The sequence below is a fragment of the Muntiacus reevesi genome, chromosome 22 (assembly GCF_963930625.1).
Source record: "Muntiacus reevesi chromosome 22, mMunRee1.1, whole genome shotgun sequence".
Lineage (NCBI taxonomy): Eukaryota > Metazoa > Chordata > Mammalia > Artiodactyla > Cervidae > Muntiacus > Muntiacus reevesi.
The window spans coordinates 19622162-19636368 of record NC_089270.1 but is presented as its reverse complement, the minus strand read 5'-3'; the positions used below and the strand labels follow the sequence as shown (position 1 = coordinate 19636368).

Here is a 14207-nt window from a genome sequence, read left to right as displayed (position 1 = left end):
TGGGGAAAAAAATCGAGATTGCATGAAGACATCACAGACCATATTCTTCATATGAATAACCAAACAGCTTTTATCTGAATTACAATTTCCTTTGTTAATCAGAGATCCTCAATTTTGTAGGCCAAAATATACATTATTTTTGAAGCCTAAAACAGTTTAACCCTTCATGGATCACACCCTTGTAGTGGTGAAGGGGCTTGCATAACAATGAAGCTATGAGCCATGCCATGCAGGGCCACCCAACACAGAAGGTCACAGTGAAGAGTTTGGACAAAATGTGATCCACTGGAGGAGGAAACGGCAACCCACTCCAGTATTCTTGCTGCAGAAGCTCCATGAGAACATGAAAAGGCAAAATGATATGACACTAGAAGACGGGCTCCACAGGTCAGAAAGTGTCCAATATGCTACCAGGGAAGAGCAGAGGGCACTTGTTACTAGGTCCAGAGAGAATGAAGAGACTGGCCCAAAGCAGAAATGACACTCAGCTGTGGATGTGTCTGGTGGTGAAAGCAAACTCCGATGCTATAAAGAACAATATTGCATACTGTTAGGAATGCTAGGCCCATTAATCAAGGTAAATTGGACATAGTCAAGCAGGTGGCAAGATTGAACACTGATATCTTTAGGAATCAGTGAATTAAAATGGATAAGAATGAGTGAATTTAATTCAGATGGCCATTGTATCTACTACTGTGGGCAAGAATCCCTTAGAAGAAATGGAATAGCCCTCATAGTCAACAAGAGTCCAAAATGCAGTACGTGGGTGCAGTCTCAAAGAATGATCTCAGTTTGTTGCCAAGGTAAACCATTCAACATCACAATAATCCAAGTCTATGTCCCAATCACTGATGCTAAAGAAGCTGAAGTTGAACAGTTCTATGAAGATCTACAAGACCTTCTAGAAATATCACACACACACACACAAAAGATGACATTTTCATCATAGGGAATTGGAATGCAAAAGTAGGAAGTCAAGAGATACCTGGAGTAACAGAAAAGATTGGCCTTGGAGTACAAAATGAAGCAGGACAAAGGCTAACAGAGTTTTGTCTAGAGAACACAGTGTTCATAGCAAATACCCTCTTCCAACAACACATGAGATGACTTTACACATGGACATCAACAGATGGTTAATACCAACATCAGATTGATTATATTCTTTGCAGTCAAAGATGGAGAAGCTCTATACAGTCAGCAAAAATAAGACCTGGAGCTGACTGTGGCTCAGGTGATGAGCTCCTTACTGTAAAATTCAGGCTTAAATTGACGAGAGTAGGGAAAACAACCAGATCATTCAGATATGACTTAAATCAAATCTGTTATGATTATACAGTAGAGGTGATGAATAGACTCAAGGGATTATATCTGGTAGAATGCCTGAAGAACTATGGATGAAGGTTTGTAACATTGTACAGGAGGTGGTGACCAAAACCATTCCCAAGAAAAAGAAATGCAAGAAGACAAAGTGATTGTGCCTGAGGAGGCCTTACAAATCGCTGAGAAAAGAAGAGCAGCGAAAGGCAAAGGAGAAAAGGAGAGATAAACCCATCTGAATGCAGAGTTCCAGAGAATAGCAAGGAGAGATAAGAAAGCTTTCCTAAGTGATCAATGCAAAGAAACAGAGGAAAACAATAGAATGGGAAAGACTAGAGATCTCTTCTGGAAAATTGGAGATACCAAGGGAACATTTCAGGCAAAGATGGGCATGATAAATGACAGAAACAGTAAGGACCTAACAGAAGCAGAAGATATTCAGAAGAGGTGGCAAGAATACACAGAAGAACTGTACAAAAAAGATCTTCATGACCCAGATAACCATTATGGTGTGATCACTGACCTAGAGCCAGACATCCTGGAGTGTGAAGTGGTCCTTAGGAAGCATTGCTATGAACAAAGCTAGTGGAGGTGATGGAGTTTCAGCTGAGCTATTTCAAATCCTAAAAGATGATGCTGTGAAAGTGCTGCACTCAATATGCCAGCAAATTTGGGATACTAAGCAGTGGCCACAAGACTGGCCAGTTTTCACTCCAATCCCAAAGAAAGGCAATGCCAAAGAATGTTCAAACTACCACACAATTGCACTCATCTTACACGCTAGTAAAGTAATGCTCAAAATTCTCTAAACCAGTCTTCAACAGTACGTGAATCAAGAACTTTCAGATATACAAGCTAGGTTTAGAAAAGGCAGAGGAACCAGAGATCAAATTATCAACATTCCTTGGATCATGGAGAGTTAGGGAATTCTAGAAAAACATCTACTTCTGCTTCATTAACTACATTAAAGGCTTTGACTGTGTGGATTACAACAAACTATGGAATATTCTTAAAGAGATGGGAATACCAGACTACCTTACTTGTCTCCTAAGAAACCTGTATGTGGGTCAGGAAGAAACAGTTAGAACCAGACAATGGGAACAACTGACTGGTTCAAAATTGGGAAAGGAGTACCACAAGGCACAAGAATACTGTCACTCTGATTATTTAACTTATATGCACAGTACATCATGCAAAATGCCAGGTTGGATGAAGCACAAGCTGGAATCAAGATTGCCAGGACAAATATCAATAACTTTAGATGTGCAGATGATACCACTCTAATGGCAGAAAGAAGAGGAACTAAAGAGCCTCTTGATGAATGTGAAAGAAGAGAGTGAAAAAGCTGGCTTAAAACAACATTTAAAAAACTAAATGACCCAGCAATCCCACTCCTGGGCATACACACCGAGGAAACCAGATTGAAAGAGACATGTGCACCCCCAATGTTCATCGCAGCACTGTTTATAATAGCCAGGACATGGAAGTAACCTAGATGCCCATCAGCAGACGAATGGATAAGGAAGCTGTGGTACATATACACCATGGAATATCACTCAGCCATTAAAAAGAATTCATTTGAATCAGTTCTAATGAGATGGATGAAACTGGAGCCCATTATACAGAGTGAAGTAAGCCAGAAAGATAAAGACCAATACAGTATACTAACACATATATATGGAATTTAGAAAGATGGTATCAATAACCCTATATGGAAAACAGAAAAAGAGACAAAGATGTACAAAACAGACTTTTGGACTCTGTGGGAGAAGGCGAGGGTGGGATGTTTTGAGAGAACAGCATCGAAACATGTATATTATCTAGGGTGAAACAGATCACCAGCCCAGGTTGGATGCATGAGACAAGTGCTCAGGGCTGGTGCGCTGGGAAGACCCAGAGGGATCGGGTAGAGAGGGAGGTGGGAGGGGGGATCGGGATGGGGAATACATGTAAATCCATGGCTGATTCATGTCAACGTATGACAAAAACCACTATAATATTGTAAAGTAATTAGCGTCCAACTAATAAAAATAAATGGAAAAAAATAAATAAAGTCAGAAAAAAAAAAAACAAACACTAAGATCATGGCATCCAGTCTCATCACTTCACAGCAAAAAGATGGGGAAAAGTGGAAACACTTTTCTTAGGCTCCAGAATCACTGCTGATGGTACTGCAGTCACAAAATTAAAAGACACTTGCTCCTTAAAAGAAAAGCTGACAAACCTAGGCTGCATATTAAAAAGGAGAGACACCACTTTGCTGACAAAGGTCAGTATAGTCAAAGCTATGGTTTTTCCAGTAGTCATGTAAGGGTGTGAGAGTTGGACCATAAAGAGGCTGAGCACCAAAGAACTGATGCTTTTGAACTGTGGTGCTGGAGAAGACTCTTGAGAGTCCCTTGGACTGCAAGAGCAAATCACTCAATCCTAAAGGAAATCAACCCTGAATATTCAGGAAGGACTGATGCTAAAGCTGAAGCTCCAGTACTTTGGCCACCTGATAGGAAGAGCCGACTCATCGGAATAGACCTTGGTGCTGGGAAAGATTGAAACTGGAGCGAAAGGAGAAGGGGGTGGTAGAGGATGAGCTGGTTAGATAGCATCACTGACTCAATGGTGGTGAATTTGAGCAAACGCTGAGAGAGAGTGGAGGACGGGGGAGTCTGGCATGCTGCTAGACTTAGTGACTGAACAACACAACGCCACAGCTTAAGCCCTAGGAACACTACAGTGGACTCTGTTTCAATCATTCCTAACATTTAGAATAGGCTGAAAATACCACTAGTGGTCTCCTTTTCTAGCTCTGGAGAATAAAAAGAAACACATTTTTCTACACATTATGTACAAAGTGTCTGTATACTTTTAGACTGAGACATAGCTTTTAATATTGCCTATACACCTAAGTGGGGATGTATAAATATTAATAGATACATATGTATTCTATAGTCCCACATATGCGCATGTATTTAAAAAATATAATGTATACCATAAATTCTAAAATGCACATATTTTTATGTTAACATCTCTGAAAGTGCACCTTATAATCATGTGACATCTTTTATAACATAGTAATATAATCATATTATATATTTATATTAAATTATATATTATAATATAATATATTGTATTATATATTTATATATTATATATACAACATAATATACTTATTATAGTGCAGCATTTTTTTCAGTTTTAACAGTATGTATCGTAATGATGCATCTTACAATCAACAGGATCTTAAATTGAATACATATGTTTGTGTGTATATCTTACTCCTACTGTCTTCTTTTGTTGTTGTTTTAGCACTATGTGCTTCCGGGGATAATTTCAATCTTCAGTTCAGTTCAGTCGCTCAGTCGTGTCCGACTCTTTGCGACCCCATGAACTGCAGCACGCCAGGCCTCCCTGTCCATCACCAACTCCTGAAGCAATTTAAATCTTAAGGTCTATAAATGTGGTAAATAAACCTTAGTTACTAGGAGAAAACAAATGAAGGCAATGATGAAACATGTTGTCAACACTGACCATACAGAAATCAAGTCCTGCATTTGTTGAGCTGATTACAGTGTAACCAAACTTTGGGAACAGAGTTCCAAGAGGAAACACATCCAATGAACCACACCATCTCCACATCAGAAAATAATGACCCATGAAACTAACTGAAGGTTATCAGGCTCAGACTTCATGGATACATTATCATACTTACAAATGATTAAAATGACTTTTGATGCACGAATGCACAGAAGTAAATTTTCTATAACGTTAAGATATCCAGGCAGTGCATAGTTTCAGATCCCTGCTATTAAAACCACAAGTGCTAAAAGTAATTTGATCTTCTCTGTGCTTTATGCTGATGGAGTCAGTCAGTCCCAATCAGCCTCATTAATCTTACTTTCCACTTCCTAGATGTTTAGCTCTTACAATCTGTAATTTTCCTGACTTTTCCCTTCTCTTTTCTCCTCTTTATCTAGGTCACATTTGGACTATATTAAACTTGAAGTCAGAGTTTTCAAAATTACTTCGTCTGATCACTGCTTCCTTCACTTTTCTTTTAGAGAATCTTTCACCTGGTAAGACACTTCATCCAAAACATTCAAAAGAAATTCACTGGGTGCCACTCTGTGTGTTAGAGACCAAGGATAAAAAGGTGAATACATCTTGTCTTTGCTTCCCAAAATACGGACCACTGCCTGGGAGCTTTGGTGTCTCCCGGAAACCTGCTAGAAAGGCAGAGTCTCAGACCTCACTCAGATCCACTGTAGCAGTCAGAGTTCTTCAGAGAAACAGAACCAACAGAGAGACAGAGAGGGAGGCAGGAGGAAAGAGATTTATTATAAGGAACCAGCTCACATGGTTACGAAGGCTGACAAGTACCCAAGATCCATGGGGTGACTTGGCAAGCTAGAGACACAGGAGGGCCAATGGTGTAGCTCGAGTTCAAAGCTGGCAGACTTGAGATCCAGGAAGAACTGATGAATCAGTTTGAGTCCAAAGGCAGGAAGACGCCTTTGTCCAACTTCAAAAGTAATCAAACAGGAGGAATTTTCACTTCCTTGGGGAAGAGTCAGCCTTTCTGTTCTATTCAGGCCTTCAACTGATTGGATGAGGCCCATCTGCATTAGAGAAGGCCATCTGCTTGACTCTATTTAATAATGTTTGATCATATACCTGGGAACTCAGTCAAGTTGAAACCTAAAATTAACCATCACACCTGGATTCTGGGGATCTTCCAGGGGATCTTCCCAACCTAGAGATTGAACCTGCAACTCTTATGTCTCCTGAATTGGCAGGCAGGTTCTTTACCACTAGCGCTACCTGGGGAGCTCAAACAGACCAGGAAAGAATTCACAGATACCTTCACAGAAGAGGGGCCCCTTGACCAAATGTTAAAGCTGAACAGGAGTTTCTTATGCATGACTTCTGCAGCCACACTGCTTGGATTTGAAGGAGTAACTCTACCACTTACCAGTTATGTGACCTGAGGTGAGTAATTTAACCTCACTGTGCCTCAATTTCCCTATTTGTAAAATAGGGAACGTTATAATACCCACCTCAAAAGGGTATTGTGCACCAGGGAGACCCTGTGATAATTATATAAGCAAATATATGCAAAGTTAAAATAATGCCTGACACTTATAATGCACTAACCTAAACTATCATCATCATCATCATGTTTTTAGATCTTCTACTCCACAAGCTGGCTTTCCTGGTGGCTCAGATGGTAAAGAATCCACCTGCAATGTGGGAGACCTGAGTTCGATCCCTGTGTTGGGAATATCCCCTGGAGGAGGACATGGCAACCCACTCCAGTATTCTTGCCTGGAGAATCCCATGGACAGAGGAGCCTGGCAGCCTATAGTCTATGGGTGTGCAAAGAGTCTGACACAATTGAGTGACTAAGCACAGCGCAATCCACAAGAGAGCTAGTGTTTGCAGATCATTTTATTTAATATTAGACTTCCCTCTGCGCTGTTAATAAAGGCATCACCCTTCATACATAAGCTTCCAGGATTCTCCTAAGACGAAAGAACCACATATAAATGTAAAGGTCCTTAGAAATCCTAGGCAAAACCACAGCAACAAAGATCCTCAGTAATCACAAGAAATGACATTTATTGTGTGCTTACTTTAAGCCAGAAACCACCATAAGCACGAAGCTGTACTGATTCTCCTAATCCCATCATTTGAGAAAGGCAGTGCTGTTATCCTCACTTTGCAGATGAAGAGACAGAGACCCAGAAAAGTCAAGCAACTTACTCAGGGTCACAGAGACAGTAAGCAACAGAGGGGATATTTATAACCAGGTGCACTCGCTCCATAGCCTACGCGTTTAACCACTAGGTCACACTGTCTCTCAAAAGGCTAAGATTTCGGGAGAAGAATTTAGGAAGATGATTGATAAATCTGAGAAGTGACAATGTTTTAATTAAATTTATTTATTTTTAATTGAAGAATAACTGCCTTACAGGATTGTATTGCTTTCTGTCAAACATCAACATGAATCAGCCATAAGTATACCTAAGGTTCGTTCCTCTTGAACTTCCCTCCCACCTCCCTCCCCAGGCCACCCCTCTAGGTTGTTACAGAGCTCCAGCTTGAGTTCCCTGAGCCATAAAGCAAGTTCCCATTGGCCATGTATTTTACATATGGTAATGTAAGTTTCCATGTTATTTTCCCACTCTTTCCTGCCTTTCACTCACACGTCTGTAGATTGGATAAGCACCGAAGATGTAGACTAGTCTTTTCCTTCCACTGTAAGTTCTTTTCTTTCCACTGTAAGTTCAAAATGGCAAAGGATTTCAAAGATACACTAAATACAGAGTAGCAAGATCAGCGGTGACCCAAGGGAATCTATTTCCTGAAATAGGGTAAAGTTAGTGGCTATACCAATTAAGCCTACAGAAGTACAAAAGCTCAAACACAATAAGAATTTATTTCTCGTTCAAGTAAGAATACAAGGTGAGGCTTCCCTGGTGGCTCAGGGGTAAAGAATCTGCCTGCCAGTGTAGGAGACATGGATGGGTTCAATTCCTGATCCCGGAAAATCCCAGCTGCTGCGGAGTAAGTAAGCGGGCGCACCACGACTATTGAGCGGGTGCTCCAGAGCCCGTGCTCCACAGCAAGAGAAGCCACTGCAACGAGCAGCCTGTGTGCGGCATCCAGAGAGTGACCTTAGAAATCCTAGGTGCTCGGGGCAGCTGGAGAAAAGCCTGCGCAGCAACAAAGACTCCGCACAGCCAGAAATAATATAAATAAATAAGGAATATTTCTTTTTAAAAGAAAAGAATACAAGGTGGATGCTCCCAGCCGCTCTTCACAATGGCTCCATCCTGTGGTTCCACCAAGCCCGAGGCAGTTGGGGGTGGGGGGAGGGGGCACGAGCAGGGGTGTTATCTGCATCCAGTCAGTAGAAAAAAGCAGAAACATGGAGGAAGCATCCTTCCTCTTAGACGCTATGGCCAGGAAGTGACGTACATCATTCCCGTTCACATTCCATTAGTTAGAAATAGCTACATGGCCGTGCTGAGGGGCAAAAAGGGCTGAGAAATTTAGCCTCAGATGGATAGCTACTTAGCAGGGACAACTCTGGACTATAGAAAGAGGAGCATGAATTTGGGAGTACTGCTAGCCCCCTCTGCCACACTCTTCCCATGGGGATCCAGTGGGCGCTCCATCACTGGGACATACATGATAGTCTATGCCTGTGAGAGATGCTCCCTGGGGAATCTGATTGGAAAACAAAAGCCCTGTTTCTACAGCACACCCCCGGCACTACCAACTGAGAGGAAATTGCTGCTTGAGAGTACTAAATATGGAGATAAACCATCCTCTCCTAAACCTGAGCGTAAAGCCAAGACTGAGGCTCTTATAATCCTCGCCCATCTCTTGGTATTAAAAAAAAAATGTGCAGTCAATATTTTGAGTTTATTTAATATCTGTTGATTAAAACATCTGATTATGCTGATGAAAAATATTTCTGGTGTCAGCACACAAATATTCTGTCATTTTTAGATGAAGAAAATGATCTGAAATGGTTAAACTCCCGAGTGACTACTATGCAGTAAGCTGAATGAATGACGTGAATCTGAGCTCCTTAAAACCAGCACTTCTCTCAGCTGAGTTCCAACTGGCTTTCAGAATAGCAGAGAGAAGGGTCTGATGCATTCAATGCCAGTGTACTTCCTTAAAAATATTTCCCAAATCGTAATTCTAATCTAGATCTAGAGAATCTATTTCAATAAAATAGAAAATAAAAATGCAACTTCAAACGTGCATTTAGCCCCTTCTAGGGAAGCTCATTACCATTTTATAACAACATATTCAGGCAGACATAAGGAAGCCTAGGAAATAATTTTCTTGCCCAGTAGATCGTTTTGCAAAGTTAGATTTAAATGTCAAGGATGTCAAGCCTAGAGATGTCTCTACCTCCTTTATAACATTTAATAATAAAATTAGAGTTCTATTAAACATTTCAAGCTTGAGGTTGGTAGCAAGTATATTAACTTCAATCAAATCAAAACTTTGCTGAACAAATGCATATATTCCAGAGGAGAAAGAGTTCCAGAAAAGAAAGACTGGAAATGTCCATCTTTTTTTCATATAAATTGCATACTCATATCATGAATCTGAGGGCTTCCCAGGTGGCGCTAGTGGTAAAGAACCCGCGTGCCAATACAGGAGACAAAAGAGAGGTGGGTTCAGTCTCTGAGTTGGGAAGATCCCCCGGAGGTGTGCGCGGCAACCCACTCCAGCATCCTTCCTGGAGAAGCCCATGGACAGAGGAGCCTGGAGGGCTACAGTCCACAGGGTCGCACAGAGTCAGACACAACTGAAGCGACTTAGCAAGCACACATCATGAATCTGAAGCCAAAAACCAGGGACTCAGCCAGGAGGATCCTGTGATTGTGAAGCCTCCATTCCAGCCCTGGACTGTCTATACTCACATGGGAAAGAAGTACGTCTCCCACCAAGAGCCCACCAAGGCTGAGCATAGTCACTACCGTGGCAGATGCTGCCACTCTGCAGACCTCGGGCCGGCTCTGCTTCCTGCCCTTCCTCACCCAGGGTCTCAAGCCTTTACAGGTGTTGGGAGTAGCCCAGCATCTTCCAGTCTTCTGCTTAAGCCGATGAGAGCTAGCTTCTGCTCCTTAGAGACAAAGACTGCTACAGAAATACCCACACTTACACCCAAGGACACTGAGGCTCTGAACAGTTCTACGAACTGGCAAAAGTTAAGTGTTCTTCCTGTTCTCCTGAGTGGAATCACTCACAAGGATCCTTACTTAGAGATTTATTTCTCACTGTCAAATGAGCTTGAATTAATCTGGCATGCTTCCTCGGAGGCGATGTCCTCACTTCATCCCCTTGCCCTTAACACTTGCATCTCACAAAAGAGCCTGGACACTGCGCTGTGGGAACATGCAGAGCCCCCCATCTAGAGCTCCCTTGATTACAGATGTGCCTGTGAGCATGCTCAATTGTTCCAGACATGTCTGACTCTTTGCAACCCCAAGGACTGTAGGCTGCCAGGCTCCTCTGTCCATAGGATTCTCCAGGAAGAATACTGGAGTGGGTTGCCATGCCCTCCTCCAGGGGATCTTCCCAACCCAGGAATCGAACCTGCATCTCCTGTGTCTCCTGTATTACAGGCTAATTCTTTACCGCTGAGCCACTGGGGAAGCCTCTGGTTACAGACATGATCTCTCAAAGTCCCCTTTTGTGAGACCCACAAACTAGAAAGCTTGTCTTTAGCTTTGATTTGGACTGATATGCACAATGTCTAAGAGAATCTGGAAGATACAACTGAACATGACTACAACAATCTTTTCTTTACAGGTGTTCAGCCATGACAGAGTTGAAATAAAGAATTACGTTTCTATATGTGTTTACTAGAAATGTCACAAATAAGTCCCCCCACGTGGCTCTTCCTAAGCGAGAATCTTGCCAACTCCCCCATTTTGCCCTCGCAGCAGAGGGGGCCTGGTACCATGGAGAGAAGACTATGCAGCAGGCAGACCACCAGAAACACAGTTGACTCCGAGAGCCCCGTTCAACAAAAGGCTTGGGAAACACTGTGTATTAATGCATATATGTGGGATCTAGAAATATGGTACAGATGAACCTATCTGCAAGGCAGAAGTAGAGACACAGACTGTAGAGAAAAACTGTATGGACACCAAGTGGGGGGAAAGGAGGTGGGATGAATTGGGAAATTGGGATTGACATATATACACTACTATGTACAAAATAGATAACTAATGAGAACCGACTGCTTATCACAGGGAACTCTGCTCAGTACTCTATGGTGACCTAAAAGGAGAGGAAATCCAAAAAAGAGGGGATATATATATATATATATACATACACATATTGGGCTTCCCTCGTGGCTCAGATGCTAAAGAATCTGCCTACAATGCAGGACATCTGGGTTTGATCCCTGGGCCAGGAAGATCCCCTAGAGAAAGAAATGGCAACCCACTCCAGTACTCTTGCCTGGAGAATCCCGTGAGCAGAGGAGCATGGGGGCTCCCTTCCGTGGAGTCACAAAGAGCCAGACACAACTGAGTGACTAACACACTAGGTTGATTCACTTTGGTGTACAGTAGAAAATAACACAACATCGTAAACCAACTATACCCCAAGAAAACTCTTTAAAAGAAAGGAAAAAAAGGAAAAAATAAACAGGCCAGTCCGTCTCAAACATCTCAGTCCTCCTCTCCCCAGTACACCACGCACCAAATAGAAACAAACACTGTTTACTATTTCCTGTTTAGTAAGGGCTACCCAGGCGGCTCAGCGGTAAAAGAATCCACTAGCAATGTAGGAGACGCAGGAGACACTGCTTCGATCCCTAGGTTGGGACGATCCCCTGGGGTAGGAAATGGCAGCCCACTCCAGTACTCTCACCTGGGAAATCCCATGGACAGAGGAGCCCAGTGGGCTACAGTCCATGCAGTCGCAAAGAGTCAGACAAGACAACTGACCACGCAGCACATTCAGTAAGTACAGGAAAGAATTCAGAAGTATTCTAGAAAACAAGGTAGAAGGGCAGAAAAACAGAAGTGAGCTCCCTCATACATCAGAAAGACTTTTTTTCCTCTTTAAGCAAGTGAAGATTTTGGATAAATTGAAAGAATGCTGTCTCCAAGAGCAGGAGATCTACTTTGAATCTTTGATGGGTTTCCAGGGATATTATCTTCCCTAAAGCTTCTAACAAAGTTTGATTTGCCTCCCTAGAAAATTGTTTCTCTGTAAAATGACTCATAGAAACTGTGATAAGCCAGCTCTCTGATAATCTGCTATTACTGGCCATTATTAACTCACAGGTTATACTATGAAGGAATACAGCAGCCTTGACTCCAAGTAGAAACAAGGTATCCCCCAAGGGGCTTCTCTTGCCTGAATTTATGCTTCTGAACTTGGACATTCCAGGGAAGTGATACTTAGACAGGAAAATTCTTTTTTTCCCCCCAAACAACAGAAATCTACTATCTCACAACTTCTGTACATGAGAAGTCTCAGTTCAGTTCAGTTCAGTCGTTCAGTCATGTCTGACTCTTTGCGGCCCCATGGACTGCAGCATGCCAGGCTTCCCTGTCCATCACCAACTCCTGGAGTTCACTCAGACTCATGTCTATTGAATCAGTGATGACATCCAACCACCTCATCCTCTGTTATTCCCCTCTCCTCCCGCCTTCAATCTTTCCCAGCAGCAGGGTCTTTTCCAATGAGTCAGTTCTTCACATCAGGTGGCCAAAGGATTGGAGTTTCAGCTTCAGCATCATTCCTTCCAATGAATATTCAGGACTGATTTCCTTTAGGATGGGCTGGTTGGATCTCCTTGCTGTCCAAGGGACTCTCAAGAGTCTTTTCCAACACCACAGTTCAAAAGCATCGATTCTTTCTTCATAGTCCAACTCTCACATCCACACATCACTACTGGACACAGTCTAACAACTAGGTCCTCTGCCCGGGATCTCTCCAGGTCTCAAGGTGTCAGCTGAGGCTATGATCTTGTCAGCAGCTGGGATCTTCTTTTTCATTAATTTGTTGACGGATTTTTGACTGCACTGGGTCTTCATCGCTGCTCACGGGTTTTCTCCAGTTGGGGCAAGCAGGAGCTACTCTTGGCTGTGGTCCTCGGGCTTCTTGCGGTGGTGGCTTCTCTTGCTGCAGAGCCAGGCTCTAAGTTCAAGGGCTCAGTAGTGGTGGAACACGGGCTCAGTTGTGGAACACGGGCTTAGTTGTGGAACACGGGCTCAGTTGTGGAACACGGGCTTAGTTGTGGAACACAGGCTTAGTTGCTCCACAGCATGTAGAATCTTCCCAGACCAGGGATCGATCCCATGACCCCTGCATTTGCAGGCGAATCCTTTACCACTGGATCACCAGGGAAGTCCAGAGTCCGGGATTTTCTTCAAGCTCATACGCGTTGTTAGTAGAACACACTCCCTTGTGGTTGCAGGACTGAGCCTGGTTTCCTCCTGGCTGTCACCCAGTGTACTAAGTCGCTTCAGTCATGTTCGATTCTGTGCGACCCCGTGGACTATAGCCCGCCAGGCTCCTCTGTCCGTGGGGATTCTCCAGGCAAGAATACTGGAGTGGGTGGCCGTCTCCTTCTCCAGGGGATCTTTCTGACCCAGGGATCCAGCTGTCACCAGAGATTACCTCAGCTCCTAGAGATTACCTCAGCTCCAAGCGGAGCTGTCTCAGGTCTTAGCTGTAGGAATCTCTCACAACATAAAGGCTTACTTCTTTAAAGCCAGCAGGAGAATTGCTTTCCCTTTGAATCTCAGTCCCTTTTGAATAAATCTCAAATCCATCCCGGATTACCTCCCTTCTGACCTCACTCAAAACCAACTGATCTGAGATTATATCTGCAAAATTCCTTCATCTTTGTCATATAATGTAAATTCACTGTGGGAGTGAAATCGGTCATATACACAGACCTGTCCATCCTCAAGGGGAAAAGCGTTATAAAGAGTGTGTGTAAAAATGGCAATAATCTCTGGAGCCATCTCAGTATCCTGCCATGTCGTTTCAGAAGGAGTTTCTATTTTCAGCACTGGTTAAGGATCAAAGTGCTGAGCTGACAGGGTATCAGCGAGTGCAGTGACTAAAGACCTTCTTTATCCATATCTACAATAACCCTACGGCAACCATCTGCCATCATCACCTGGCAGCTAGAGGAGTAAAATTCCTGTTGGTCTGGAAAGCAATCTTTCTCTTGCCATAGAACTACCAGAACTTTCGCCTTCCTGAAAACTCACTGTAATCAACTTCTACAGAAAAATTCCCTTATTGACAGTCAACTCTGCTCTTTTACTCTCCTCCCACTTATTTCATTCCATCCTTGACATTAACCAGCTTTGTGATGGTGGACAAGTCAC

General features: G+C 42.9%; 1 long non-coding RNA gene across 2 annotated transcripts in view; it reads right to left on the bottom strand.

Annotated features, from left to right (window-relative positions):
* LOC136153083 (uncharacterized) overlaps positions 1-14207 on the bottom strand; it is a 452303-nt gene that overhangs the window by 345468 nt on the left and 92628 nt on the right. Inside the window, exon 1 of one of the 2 annotated variants that reach the window (XR_010660329.1) lies at positions 4591-4666. The exons of the other annotated variant lie outside the window; for it this stretch is intronic. This is a non-coding gene — a long non-coding RNA (uncharacterized lncRNA). Of the gene's footprint in view, positions 1-4590; positions 4667-14207 lie in introns of those variants that run through there. 2 annotated transcript variants of the gene reach the window in all.